Raw genomic sequence first — 15927 nt, 5'->3', positions numbered from 1 at the left:
AATTAATTTTCTTCTTTCAGCTGCTCTGTCAGATGCCATTTTTATTCTTTCCGCTAACCGCCAGAGCAGATGAAGTCATCAGAGTAGACAGGACGGTACACAAACACTGTAAGGACGGCCCGATGGCCTGAGGCCAGTGTTAGAGAGAGCTTTGTGCCAGTTAACAGATCTGTCTCATGCCGCATCAGACCAGTTGTTTGTTTGGGATCAGTTTAATAATCACTGTAAATTTATATATCCTGCTGTCTGACATTAAAAATGCTACTGATTTAAATTATATCACCAAAATAACATGTACCTGTGAACTGGTGAACATAAATAAGGTTTCTGAAGTATTTGCTGTTTCTCAGAAATAAATCTTTTAATATGTTATTTATAATATAATATAATATAATATAATATAATATAATATAATATAATATAATATAATATAATATAATATAATATAATATAATATAATACAATATATTATAATACAATACAATACAATACAATACAATACAATATAATGTAATATAATATAATATAATTAATTTTTTTTTTTCAGCTTAGTCCCTTTATTAATCTGGGGATGAACCGCCAACTTATCCAGCATATGTTTTATGCAGCGGATGCTCATCACTGTAAAAACATCCATACACACTCATACACACTCATGCACTATGGACAATTTAGTCTACCCAATACGTCTATACCACATGTCTTTGGACTGTGGGGGAAACTGGAACACCCAGAGGAAACCCACGTGAACACAGAGAACATGCAAACTCCACACAGAAATGCTAACTGACCCAGCTGAGGCTCAAACCAGCAACCTTCTTGCTCTGAGGCGATCGTGCTACTCACTGCGTCACCGTGATGCCATGTAATATCATATAATATAATTACACAAAATGTCTGCCAAAAATTTGTGTATTTTTTATCTTTGATTTAACCTTGCGAATTGGATTTGTTTATTTAAAAATCATGTTTTGAACTTGCGAATAGAATTTTTTTATATTTGTGAATCGTGCTTTGAACTTGCAAATTGGATTTGTGCATTTATGAATCGCTTTTAAACTTGCAAATTGGAATTTTGTATATTTACGAATTGCATTTTAAACTTGCGAATTGGGTTTTTATATTTACGAATTGCGTTTTGAACTTGCGAATTGGGTTTTTGTATTTATGAATCGCATTTTGAACATGCAAATTGAGTTTTTTATTTATGAATTGCGCTTTGAACTTGCAAATTGGATTTGTATAATTTTTAATCATATTTTGTATTTAAGAATTGGATTTGTGTATTTACGAATCGCGTTTTAACTTACAAATTGGATTTTTGCATTTATAAATCACGTTTTGAACTTGCAAATTCGATTTGTGTATTTACAAATCCTGTTTTGAACTTTTTTCTTTTTTTGTGTATTTTTGAATTGTATTTTGTAATAATGAATTGGATTTTTGTATTTACAATTTGTGTTCTGATTTTTTGAATTGCATCTGTGTATTTTTAAATCATGTTTTGTGTTCACAAATTGGATTTGTGTTTACATTTTTTTTATTACAAATTGGAATTTTGTATTTATAAATCGTGTTTTAAAACTCACAAATTGGATTTTGTAAATGTGAATTGTGTTGTGGATGTAAAAATTATATTTTGTAAATGTATTATTTTTGAGACTAATCTGGCTCCATATAATACTGTAGATTATCAAGTTTTAGAAGGAAGATGGCAGCAATTTAATAATGTTATGACAATTCACCGGAAACACCCAGAAAGGCTTATCAAAAAATAAAAGTCTCCAGAACTCATTGGTGGAAGTCTTAAAAGCTTATAACTTTTTGAAGCATACTAGCACAGCTAATAGAGACTACATTAAGACAAACATATTGTAGCTTATAACCAGAAAAGACAAAACATTCATTTTGGTTTCAGGAGGACCTTTAATTGATATATCTCACGTTGTGATCATAGCAAATAATCTAATCACTTTCTCCCGCATCTCTGAGTCTCATTCTGATTTTTCATGCATCACACACACAGACACACACGCACACACACACTGCGAGCGCTGGTTTCCTGCTGTGTCAGTAGTCAGTAAGAGGCTCTGGAGCTCATTAAGAAGGCTCTGCTGGATCAGTGCATCCTGGGAGCTCGCAGCTCGTTTGCTAATGTCTGTCAGCATGTCTCTCACACATGTAGGAAACACTCTTCCTGCGGGGCTTGATTACTACTGTCTTGAACTGGATGAGGCAGGGGAAACAGTAGGCTGAATCCCAATTTGCCTTTTAAGAAGTAGAAGTGCTGGTGAAGGATGTAGTATTATATGGCTGACGGTTATAGTACTGTATGTGTCCACGGGCGTACTACAGCATAAATGGTGACTCTAAATTGCTGTATTGTGGACTATTATTAGATATTTTATAATGTATATCATTTATGTAATGCAAAAAGAAAATATTTAAAGGTTAACTATTTACAATGTTGCTTTCGATTTCATGCTAAAAATTTCAATTCAATTCAAGTTTATTTGTATTCTGAAGCACTTTTTACTTTAAAGGTTCCATGAAGTGCTTTGAAATGAGGATTTTTTATTCAATTTTTGACGTAATCTCAACCAAAACACAGAGAGGGTGGGACATAGTGTGGCTCCTCCCCTAAAAACAGCCAATAGCATTTAGTTTTATCACCACTCTGTCAGAGAGAATAGTTTGAGCTCAGAGAGAGCATTTGATTGGTCAAAAGATTTGGTGGTAAATTGAAATATGAAGTGACGTGAATGAAAACGTGGATCCATTTAGGTTGAAGTGACAAACTACACGCTTTACATGTTTATGTCTCAGTTTTATATCTTCTAAATGCAAATTTTGGCACTGTAAGTAGCTTTACAAAAGCGGCGTGTTCCTCCATTACCATCAAAATCATATAAGGTGTATTTGTTCTATCCCTATAAGGCATGTTGTTTCACTCGGTGCCCATCTTTGAAACGCCTCTCTGGCAGTATGCTTGGGTATTCCATTTGAATGTGAAAACATCAATTTCTCACTTTATATTATGATTCAGCTATAAAATTAAACAACAACTGTCTCTTTAGTTTCATTTCTAAACATTCGAATCACACAAAATCTGCAGAAACTCATGTATGGTCCGAGCCCCTGCCCGGGAGACTCGTCAGTCTGTAGGTTGATGATTGGCTCCTGTATTAGAAGATGGAGCTTCATTTGCCAAATTGACCGTTACACTTTTCCCCATTCAAAACAATATGAGTGACACATCTTTATTCTATAGCCTTTGAATATAATTTGTGGTGTGTTTAAAAGTAAACATTTGTGTCATCTTGTGTTATATTGAATCCTTTTTTAAAATTTTTAAAAGAAAACTGCCACAAATCAATCAATTAAATAAAACAAATAAAAAATTAACAAATATTGATGTTGCTGTTTGAAAAGTTTTTTGAGACCATTGACCATTAAAAAATTAAACAAAAAATAAATAATAATAATATAAATAATTAAAGGGTATTACAGATTGCTAGTTTATGATGTTGTCTATCAAGTTACACTATTAAACATTTTTCATTCAGCAAGGGTGCATTAACATGTAAAAATTTAAGCAGTTTTAAGAAATCTAATTTGCAGAAGAAAAATTATCAGAAAAATTCAGCAAAAGTAAAAGATTAAACACATGGGGACTGTTAAGAGAACAGTCTACTTTATACCTTTTTTCTGACTCCAATGCGAAAGCTAATATTATGAATGACCATCTCTCCTGCACTTCAGCAGCGTGCCCCACTGTTTATAGAGGACGCGGAGGGAATGCGCTGTTTAGTTTTACCTCAGTATTTTAAAAACTAAAAAAAAAGAGCACTGTGCTGCTCATCACTCTCAAAAAGTTGTTGGTTGCACCCGGGATGCAGTGAACCCAACACAGTGCATTGTTTAAATTCGATGTTTGTAAAGTATGTGAACCAACCGCAGATGCTTGGTCATGTTGGCCACGACATAACATATTAGTTTATTACAATAATTACACTTATCTTAGCCATCGTTCTTTATCACATGTAGCAGCACTTTTGAGCCCATCTTGCGGTCCATCTCTAAACAAATGGAAAATGGACAATTTCATCTAAAAATGTTTGTGGAAAATGTTTGTAAAATTTTTTAGACACAACCATTAAAAGATAAAACAAACAAACAAACAACAACAAAATTATTTATAAATTATAATAATATTAATAATAAAATAACATAATTTCAGTTGAAGGCGAGGCAGTGGCGCAGTAGGTAGTGCTGTCGCCTCACAGCAAGAAGGTTGCTGGGTTGCTGGTTCGAACCTTGGCTCAGTTGGCGTTTCTGTGTGGAGTTTGCATGTTCTCCCTGCCTTCGCGTGGGTTTCCTCCGGGTGCTCCGGTTTTCCCCATAGTCCAAAGACATGCGGTACAGGTGAATTGGGTAGCCTAAATTCAATTCAATTCAATTCAGCTTTATTTGTATAGCGCTTTTACAATGTAGATTGTGTCAAAGCAGCTTCACATAAATGGTCATAGTAACTGGAACAGCGTGGTTCAGGTTTTAGTGTTTAAGTTCAGTTCAGTTCAGTTTAGCTCAGTTCAGTGTGATTTAATCATTACTGAGAGTTCAAACACTGAAGAGCCAATTCATCGATGCGTAGCTCTACCAATCCTGAACCATGCGAGGCAGTGGCGACCGTAGTGTATGAGTGTGTGTGTGAATGTGTGTGGATGTTTCCCAGAGATGGGTTGCGGTTGGAAGGGCATCCGCTGCGTAAAAACTTGCTGGATAAGTTGGCGGTTCATTCCGCTGTGGTGACCCCGGATTAATAAAGGGACTAAGCCGACAAGAAAATGAATGAATTTCAGTTGATAAATTTAAGGTTATTGCACATTGTTAATGTACCATGTTGTCTGTTAAAGAAACTATAATTAAACTGATATTAATGCTTCAGAGGAAAACAAGTTACATGATTATGAAATTCAGTTATTTATTCAGTAAGAATGCATTAACATTTAAAGCGAAACATAATATTACTAAAACAAGTCTGTTTTAAGTTATTTCGGTTTTATTGTACTTTCTATTCAAAGAATTCAAAAAATCTAAAAAAAAATAGATCTACAATAATTTAGCAACACAACTCTGCATTTAAAATAATACAAAAGATTTCATTTGTTTATTCATTTTCTTTTCGGCTCCGTCCCTTTATTTATCAGGGGTCGCCACAGCGGAATGAACCGACAACTTATCCAGCATCTGTTTTACGCAGCGGATGCCCTTCCAGTGGCAACCTATCACTGGAAAACATCCACAGACTCTCATTCACACTACGCATGTCTTTGGACTTGTGGGGGAAACAGGAGCACCCAGAGGAAACCTACTCGACCATGGGGAGAACATGCAAACTCCACACAGAAATGCCAACTGACCAGCAACCTTCTTGCTCGTGCCGCCTATAAGAAAGATTTAATAAAACCAAATGATTTCTGAAAGATCATGTTACACTAATCACATTTTTGCTGACCATAATAGAGATACTAATATATCTACATTTTGATTGGCAGTATATGTGCGAAAAACCCCGTAATGCATGAAAACGGCCAACAGACATCCAGCATTGGGAGCAGATTTGTGACTTTGTCAAACCCTCATGATACAAAGCTTCAGAGCGTCAGGCCTCAGTCACATCTCTGATCTGAGCTCTTTCTACTGTGTGAAGCGCCGATGGATGGCGTGTGACGAGGTTATGGACTGTTGGGATTAAATGCTTCAAACGTGATGAAACAGCTCTTTGATAATAAAGAATGAAGCTCGGACAAAGGCTGTTGTCGAGTTCAACTGGATTGAAGCCTTTGAGCGTCCAGCGCATACTTGGCTCCGCACATCTAAGAGGAAATAATCAAAGATTTATCCGTCTGTTGCTGTGAAAGCTGTCCGTAACAGTTCTCGGGAATATTCGTGTCGCATAATGGAAAAGTTCAGCCAGGAATCAGTTTTTGTTTAATTCATGTCGTCTTGAAGTAGTGTTGTGTTTGTGAAGTTGTGAGGTCATGGAACACTGTAAAAAAAGTTACTCTACAGTACTTAAAGTTGCAAAGATAACTTACTGCAGAGCTTTTTTGATAACACTTTATGGTAACACTTTACAATAAGGTTCATTAGTTATGCATTTACTAACATTAACTAATAATGAACAACAAATGTACAGCATTTCTTAATCTTAATTGAACATTTACTAATGCATTATTAACATCCAAGTCAATGCTTGTTAACATTAGTTAATGCACCATGAGTTAACATGAACTAACAATGAACTACTGTATTTTCATTAACTAACGTTTAATAACATGAATAACTACTGTAGTAGATGCATTGTTAATTGTTTGTTCATGTTAGTAAATGCATTACTTAACATTAACTAATGAACCTTATTGTAAAGTGTGACAGCTTTTTTTTTTGCAGTTGACTATCCAGTCAAGTGTAGCACTTTAGTTAAAAGTTGAGTAAATTTAAAAAATGCTGTTGAGCAAGTTGTATGGAGACAGATCAGTCTCAAAAATAATACACTTACAAAATAAAAGTCTTCTTCAAAATAAAAATACTGTAATAGGTGTGTCAATTTATTGTTTCTTCGGCCCACCGCAATGCATATGGGGACAATTCGATTTCAGTTCAGTAATAGTTCATAACCAGGCCCACCCGGAATCTGCACGTGCAGAATTCTGCAGATTTTCCGCAGATTTTTAGTCCATCATTATCTCTGTTTTATTTACTTGAGTAAATGTATGTAAATCTATGTTTATTCAGTTTTTAAATAAATTTCAGTAATATAATTGAAATGTTCATCTGATTTATGTAGGAATGCAGTTTGTACTGTAATATTTTCTGCCTTTTACTAGATATATTATATGACAAACTTGCTTTATTTACTAAATAAAATGAATCTAATTGGATTTGCATTTAAACATTAAATAAAAGTTTAAAAGATATATATTTTTATTTCATATATTAATTCTTTTAGTTATGATACTACCAAAATAATTCCGCTGCAAAAAAAATTCTCGTGTTGTGAAGAAAAAATGTAATTATGTATGGAAAGCATCGTCAATGCACCGTGATGCACCGAGATATCGAATTAAACCGAATTGATGGCTTGATAATCATAACCAAACTGAACCGTGAGACCAGTGTAGGTTCCCACCCCTACTGTAATGTGAAGTGGGACACTGACAAGGATTGGAGGAGGTTGGTGGATAGTAGATGGACAGTCGGGTTTAAAGCACACAGATGTTCTTTTGCTCTGAAGCTCTTTTACTCTTTACTTGATTGCAGTGATTACTTATTTGTGTTTGTGGGGTGGTACAGGTGTCTACTTTTTGTTAATGGTGGGTGTTTGTAGTGTACTTGTGGTATGTCTGTGTGCTTGTGTGAGTGTGTGTGTTTAATATAATGAAAATAGGCAGTGTTTCAGCTGTGAGCTTTGATTGATTAGTTTGGCTTGGCGTGTTTATTTCCTATTTCTAATCCGGCAGCTATTCATTAGGCCTGTCAGGAGGAAAACCTTTAAATAAAACTCTTTCCACAACTCTCTCTCTCTCTCTCTCTCTCTCTCTCCTCTCCTCCCCTCTTTCTCTCTGCATCTTTTTCTTTCACTATATAAAATTCACCAACATGTCAAAAATTGTTGTAATAATGTGTATTCCTAGTTAAGTGGTAATGCACAGATCTAATATGATGAGACTCAAGCATTGTCTTTTCTAACTAAAATAACTAAAATAAAAAAATGAATGAAAACTAGTCTTCAAAGCCACTAAGCACAGGCACATCTGGATTTTTTAATTATTTATTTATTTATTTTTTTTTACAGTTTACATGTTCTTGCAACATCCAGTATAGGCTGAATACCATACTTATCCATGAGTACCACAATGTCAGAATACTCATCTTTAACAGTCGGCTAATCTCTGTCTATAAATACATACACACTCACTGGCCACTTTATTAGGTACATTTTACTATTACCGGGTTGGACCCCCTTTTGCCTTCAGAATTGCCTTAGTCCTTCATGGCAGAGATTCAACAAGGTACTGGAAATATTCCTCAGACATTTCCATATTGACATGATAGCATCTTGCAGTTGCTGCAGATTTGTTGGCTGGTTTTTTAGCTGACAGGAGTGGCACCCGGTGTGGTCTTCTGCTGCTGTAGCCAATCTGCCTCAAGGTTTGGCAGGTTGTGGGTTGTTCAGAGATGCCCTTCTGCATAACTCGGTTGTAACGAGTATTTATTTGAGTTACTGTTGCCTTTCTCTCAGCTCAAAGCAGTCTGTCCGTTCTCCTCTGACCTCTGCCATCAACAAGGCATTTGCGCCCACAGAACTGCCGTTCACTGGATGTTTTCTCTTTTTTCAGACCATTCTCCGTAAGCCCGTAAGATAGTTGTGCGGGAAAATCTCAGTAGATCAGCAGTTTCTGAAATATACTGTACCAGCCCGTCTGGCATCAACAAACATGGCATGCCACGTTCAAAGTCGCTTAAATCACCTTTCCTCCCTATTCTGATGTTCGGTTTGAGCTGCAGCAGAACATCTTGAGCATGTCTACAGGCCTAAATGCATTGAGTTGCTACCATGTGATTGGCTGATTAGAACTTTGCGTCTATAGCTTAAGCAAACAGAAACATATACTCAAACCTTACAAAGAACCAAAATTAACAACATTTACATGTTGTTTTCAAAAAATAAATAAATAAATAAATAAATGTGTCCTTAAAAGATTAAATGTCTTTATTGATCTAAAAGAAGGGGCATTATTCCAGTCAAAAGCTACAAGTAACTACTACAATAGCACTAAGTCAATACAAACATATCACTGATTTCATTTTAATTTTTTAAATACTCATATTAAACATAATTTAATATATAATAACATATAATAAAAAATCATAATTAAATATAATAAAATCTTCATTGTGTGCAAGAAATCACGGTACAGACTTGTAAAGTAACAGATGGTTAGCGTACATGTATGTTATCCATACTGTAGGCACAGGTGTGTGTGGGAGTGTGTTTGACTGTGAGTGATGCTCTCTGATTCAGAAAGGCCCCAGATGTTCGGCTGTCCGGAGTCTGCCAGTCACCATCTCCTCTGACAGGACCCGACAGAGCCGTCATCCCTGAACGCCTGCCAGTCAAAGCTAAACTCCATGCGTTCCGGCGAGGATCTGTCACCATTTGTTTTGCCAAAGACTTGATGAGGGGAATGATAACTCTGAGTTTTACTTCTGTGCGCGGGCATGTGGTGTGTGTGTACTTGATCTGTCTTGTCACGGCTCTGCAGGTGCCCAGGCGTGTGATTGGACAGACTGTAAATGAGGCGGGATGACCTTGACCAAAAAAATCAGACATATTTTTATCACCTCTCATAATATTCTGAGCGGACAGTAGTAACCATCATAGTATATATTTTGTCCAAGGAATGGTGGTTTATTAGCACATTTTATGTCAGGCTGCTTGTTTTATAAGGGATTTTTTTTTTTTATAATTTTCATTACAAAATGAATAATTAAAATCAGATTTCATTTGAAATTGAAAATGGAAGTAGTAGAATTAAGTAGAAGTTAAGTAGAATTTTTTATTACTCTATTTAATAATTTCATAATTAAACATTTAATAGATGTATTATTTAATAATAATAATATTAGAATATTGTTTACATGGGGAAAACACTGTACTAATTAATACAATTAAAATAATTATATAAAATGATAATAATATATTTTTTTGTTTGGTTTAGTTTAATTATTAAAATTAATCGTATTAAATAAAATGAAAGATTTGTTCTAAGGCTTATTCTTAATTTTCTTCTTAATTATTATTTTTATTGTTGTTATTATTATTATTATTAATAATAATAGTAATAACAATTACAATACTTATTTAATAATAATAATTTAATAATATTACATGTAATAATTATCTTAATTATTAATACTTATGTTAGAATATTGTTTACATGGGAAAACACTACTAATTAGTAAAGGTATTATTTATTATCATTAAAAATAATTATATAAGATAATAGTTAAATAATACATTTTCTATTAGTTTAGTTTAGTTTATTTATTAAAATAAATAAAAGTACTTGTATTAAAGTGAACATTTTTTAAGGCTTATTATTAATTTTCTTCTTTATTATTGAATAATAATAATAATAATAAAAATAATAATAACAACAACAACAACAACAACAACAATAATAATAATAATACAATTAATTGTATTAAATTAATCATTATTAAAGTAAAGAGTTATTCTAAGGCTTGTTAATTAATTATTATTATCATTATTATTAATAATATTTTATTTATAATAATAATAATAATAATAACTGTATTAATTTTACATTCATTTAATAATATTACATATAATAATCAGATTATTTATTAATAATTATATTAGAATATTGTTTACATGGGAAAAATACACTACCCATTAATAAAAGTATTATTTATTTATTAAAAATAAGTATATAAAATAATAATTATAAAATTAATTCATTTTCTATTAGTTTGGTTTAGTTTATTTATTAAAATAAATTAAATTAATTGTATTAAACAAAGTAAATATGTATCCTGAGGCTTATTATTAATTTTATGCTTCTTTCTAGTAATAATAATAATAATAATAATAATAATAATAATAATAATAGTATATTATTATTATTATTATTATTATTATTATTATTATTATTATTATTTTAGAAACATTAGGAAAATTGTTCTTATTAAAAATTTTATTCTCTTTTTTTTTTTCACCCTCCAATCAATTTCCAGTAAATACATTTAAGTTTCATTTTAACACTACACACTAAGAAATAAGGATACAAAAGTTGTCAGTAGGGCAGTACCTTTTTTTTTAAAAAGTACACTTTTGTACCTTACAGGTGCAGATTGGTACCTCAAAGAGACATTTTATACCTGTACCCTACTTAAGGTACTATGAAGTACACAATTGTACATTTTAGCTATAAATTTGTACCTTTATGGTACAAAAGTGGACCTGAAAGGTATAAAAGGGTACCTTTTGAAAAGGTACCGCCCCAGTGACAGCTTTTGTACCTTTATTTCTGAGAGTGTATAAACCCTTACAAAAGTAAACAGGGTTTCAGACTGGATTGACTTGACATTTAGAACTTAGTGATAAACCTGTTGTTTTGATTCTTTTTTTTTTTTTTTTTTTTTTTTTTTTAAGTTACTACATATAATGCTGCTTGGATTTTGTTACATTCATGAAAATCTTTATTTGAAACTTTAATCTTCATTTGAAAGAAGCCAATGCCTTTCTCCCCCATAACTTGCTCTGAACTTTTCAAGTCAAATTCGGTCATGAAACTTTTAAACTTCATGAAATTTGGCTTTGTGCTATTGGTGCCTCTTTTTAATATGATGCTTCTAAGCTCCGGTAATACCTTCTGCCTTAACATATCAATATAGTCCCACCCCTGCCAGATTAGATTAAAACGCCCCGAGGAAACAAAATAAAACTTATTTCATGCGTCTTGCACAACACGGGTCAATAGGGGGAAATCTCTTTTCACTTTCTTCTTTCAACATCTTTGTGTTTCTAAAGGCTACTCTTTTTTCGTCGCTTCACTTCGGTCCTGTTTCATATGGCTGATACCGATTTGCTATTTCAAAGCAAAACATTTCATCATGCTCTCGTTTCATGGTTGGCCAGTTTTTGGAAGACAAAATTCATTCTCACCAAATCAGAACTCCCTCTGTTTTTGCCCATCAGTTATTCATGAGACGCCAAAAGTGAGCGCATAAACACACACACACACACACACACATAGATTCGGGCATCTTAGCAGCAGCCGCTACTGGCCATGTTGACATATAAGCGTGATATAAGTGATAATGAGTCAGCTATGGGCGGATGGGTTTGCACGTGTGTGGGGGATCATAATAAGTTTAGAAATACAGAATAAAAATGGAAAAGGCGGCGCATGATGGAGCACCTCATCATAAGCAGCCAAACTGACAGGGAGGCAGAAAGGGAGGCGAGAGAAGGAAAAATAGTGCGAGAAAAAAAGGAGTGTTGATGAAATGATATTGGTTTACCTGTGTGTGTGCGTCCCAGTGTGTGTGTGTGTGTTTGAGGTCTTATAAGAATGCCGCCTGTGACTCGGAATACAAATGAACAGAACTGCAGGAAAAAAATGAACTGCAAATGAGAGAAAGCTTTGGCTAAGGTGAAGAGACGCTGGTGTGTGAGGGTTAACACTGAGGTTTGTATGCCGGAGGGAGCTTCAGAGCCGTATCCTCTTTGACCTTGCCGGGATGTTCTTCTGTTGACTTTGAAGTTTGCTGTGCGGGATTCGAGGAATCTAAAAAACGTTTGTTTATTCATTTGGAATATTGCTCTATTTCCATTACTGTGGTAAAATCAACTAGTTAGTTATGTCGCCAATCTGATTTCAGTAAGTAGGACATGTTTCTGGATTAACATCAGCCAATCAGAATTAAGGGATACTTTTACAGTTTATGGTAAAAAGCCCCTATTGTTTTTTGAAAATGACCTTCAGGTTGCAACATAGCTCTAAGTGAATGAAAACATCCAGCTGAGGGTTAAATCTGAAAGTGCACCTTGTTTAAAAATATAGATTTTTTAAATAAAAGAGTCAAATCGGAGTTGTTTAGGTGATTCCGAACCTTTTGCCTGTTCATATCAACGTCGACACGAAACAATACCAAATATAAAGTGCAGGATTCGGTAAAACGTGAACGAGCCTTTCCCTTCAAACACTAGCAGAGTGCAAGTGTGTGTGGGACTGATCATGACCGAAGATGATTTAATATTAATAGGTTAATGTTCTGGTGAGACAGACGGCTACGGGGGATTCATCGGCTGTTTGTTAAAGGAGGAATCAGAAAAGACTAGTGATGTATGGGAACTTTATCAGTACACAATTCATAGACCAGTTTCTTCCTCCATTTCACAAGTGTGAGTAAGTGTGATTGAAATGTTTGCCTCAGTGTTTTCTCTAGCTTGCAAAATATTTATTTAATTGTGTTTTGTTCTTCTAATCCAGGGGTCACCAATCTTGGTCCTGGAGGGCCGGTGTCCCTGCTGGGTTTAGATCCAACTTGCCTCAACACACCTGCCTGGATGTTTCAAGTATACCTAGTAAGGCCTTGATTAGCTTGTTCAGGTGTGTTTGATTAGGGTTGGAGCTAAAATCTGCAGGACACCGGCCCTCCAGGAACAAGTTTGGTGACCACTGTTCTAATCGCTCCATGTGCCTTGTACTGTATTTGGTTAACTGTTCATTTTGTCATATCGCTTCTAAAACCACGTTGAAAACTTGATGCTTTCTTTACTGATTTAAATACTTTTGTGAGCATGCTAAATATCTGGACGCCGATTCAAAATCATGGCATTTGCTGCGATTTATGTGAATACTTCACTAGATAGCTCTATTTGGAAAGAGTTCATACATTTTGACTGATTTGAGATCCTTCTGGAAGAATATGGGGATTATTTTGGATTTTTATTCGCAGGATAGATGTGAAGAATTTTACATCACAGTTTTCAGGGACAGAGATTGAATAATTAAATGTAAAATAAAACTGTATAGTCTTCATCGTAAAAATAATTCAATAAATACATCTTTATTAGAGTTACAAACAGTTCAATTTCTTGTGTCTGAATACTTTAAGTAGCCGCTGGCCTTAAAAACACATGCAAATGATAAACTGTTACTCTGTTATAGTTATAATCATCTGTGAATCCAAAAATCTTCTGGTTCTGAACTGTGGCTCCTGGTAAACTATTCTAACCTATAAACTTAACAATGCACTTCCTGCTATGTGACTATTGCGGATGTGCATATTGTGATATTGATGCTGAAATGATATACAGTATTGTGCAGCCCTATTTCTTCATATTGCATTTTTTCAATATTGTAAAAAAAGTGTTAAGAAAATATGTAAAAATATGAAAACAAAGATATTTTTGGCTGAGCTGAAACCGCTCTGGGTTCGATCAAGTGTAAACTCTCCACCAGCTTAATGTGGAGACAGATGATGTAACGTTTTAGTTATTTTTGCCCTGATAGGAAAGCAGCTTGAGATGTTTAATGTTTATCAAGTCAAGCATGCTTGAATCAATCAGAGAAGCACACTAATGAGTGTAGCAAACTGGCAGTATTTTCCTAAGCAGTGGTTGGAGTTTTTGGCATCAGTAAGAAGTGGGACGTCCTCTGGGATCTTATGACCTGTGAGAGGCACATTTACATGTAGAGTTGTATTCTGTTCATGAATACAGATGTAGGATGACACCTTAATACAGTCTGCTTTGCCAAGCTTAAAGTAAACTCAGCTTGAGGATTTCAAATCTTTTGCCTAATGAAGATGCTTTATCATCATTTGCAGCACAATTCATTATGTTCATTTAATACACTGGAGTTTGTGCTCAGTCATGAATAACTATGTTGTAAAAATCATTTTTCCTAATCAGTTTTGTCTTGTCTTCCAATACAAATTGAAGCATATTTAAAAACAAGATTTATTAGGTTGGAAAGGAAAAACTGTGGAAAAACTAAATCTATATATACTCAAATGTCTATTTTTTTTTGTTACTATGAACCTTTTAACAATGATCTATTATGTTATTATGTTTTATATATATATATATATATATATATATATATATATATATATATATATATATATATATATATATATATATATATATAAATAAATATAAAGTGTATATAATTTTTTTTTTGTCACAATCATCCAGCAAATCCTGATAGATCAGTAGAAAACATTCTCTATGACCCAGACTACAGTCCTGTCACCAAAAGAACTACAAATCCTGTCATTAACCACACCCTCACACCTGTTCCGCTTCTTCTGTAATTACACACATTAGTGATGCGCGCATGGCGGTTAAATCCACGGGTGCTGCGGATAATCAGCGGGTCGAGTGGGTCGGGTAATAAAAACATACTTTATAATTAATTGCGGGTTGGATGCGGTTGGATGTTGCGGGTAATTCTCAGCGAAAAAGCTGAGAATGGACTTTGCAAAATCGGAAGATGAGACGCCCAAAATAATGGATGAAGTGCAAGAATTGCCTACCGTTTAAAGTTTCAGTTAGAGGAGTCAGAGGAAAATTTGCTATCGTTCTGGGAGAAGCAAGATTGCTTATTTCCACGACTACAGCGCCTTGCGAGAAGAATCTTGTTCATTCCTACAACAAGCGGTACGAGTGATTCAATGTCTTATTTTTACTTTCTGTATCTATTTGAAAATGATGAAAATGTTGTCTAAAGACAAACTTTTGTTTTTGTAAATAAGTATTCGTTTAAAAATGTTTACGAGTTAGGTGTTATTTTACTATCAGAGATGAGCAGATTATAGCTCACTGAATCTGCTGTTAATATCCATGATGACCTATCATCATGCCTAAAACAAAGAATTTAATTACTAAAGCAATGATTGAGCATGGGTCAGATGTGGATACATATATCAGATAAAGCTATATGTGCGGGCTGGTGGCGGTTGGATGATTAGTATGAAGCTGCGGATTCGGGTGTCATTTCAGCTGATCCGCATCTCTAAAACACATACAGCTTGGAGCTGTTCAAAGACTGATTAGATGGACCTTATATACAGAGCACAAACACACAGACTTTACTGAGTCTTGTTGTCTTGTAACACTACAGTGTTCTCTTGTCTCGTCTAGCCTAGCTGTGATTTGAACTCTTGCTTTGTTTTCTCGTTTTTATTCCTTGTCGCCTTTATTGACCATTGGCCTATTTGTGACCCTGATTCTGGATTATCTGTATATGTCTGTTTACCCCTTTTTTGTCATTGCCTGCCTGACTAATCTTATAAATAAACCGCACTTGGATGCACAACTAC

General features: G+C 34.2%; 1 protein-coding gene and 1 long non-coding RNA gene across 19 annotated transcripts in view; one reads left to right on the top strand and one right to left on the bottom strand.

Annotated features, from left to right (window-relative positions):
• Positions 1–15927, top strand: part of sdk1b (sidekick cell adhesion molecule 1b) — a 456411-nt gene that overhangs the window by 174948 nt on the left and 265536 nt on the right. The gene's annotated exons all lie outside the window — the stretch shown is intronic.
• On the bottom strand, positions 11243–14655 carry LOC147837323 (uncharacterized). The gene is made up of 3 exons (XR_015477300.1): positions 13739–14655; positions 13279–13666; positions 11243–13079 (listed from the first exon to the last, which is right to left on the bottom strand). It is a non-coding gene; the product is annotated as an uncharacterized LOC147837323 (long non-coding RNA).

This window comes from Danio rerio, chromosome 1, assembly GCF_052040795.2.
Source record: "Danio rerio strain M-AB ecotype USA chromosome 1, GRCz13ab, whole genome shotgun sequence".
Lineage (NCBI taxonomy): Eukaryota > Metazoa > Chordata > Actinopteri > Cypriniformes > Danionidae > Danio > Danio rerio.
This window is presented reverse-complemented; position numbering and strand designations above follow the sequence as displayed.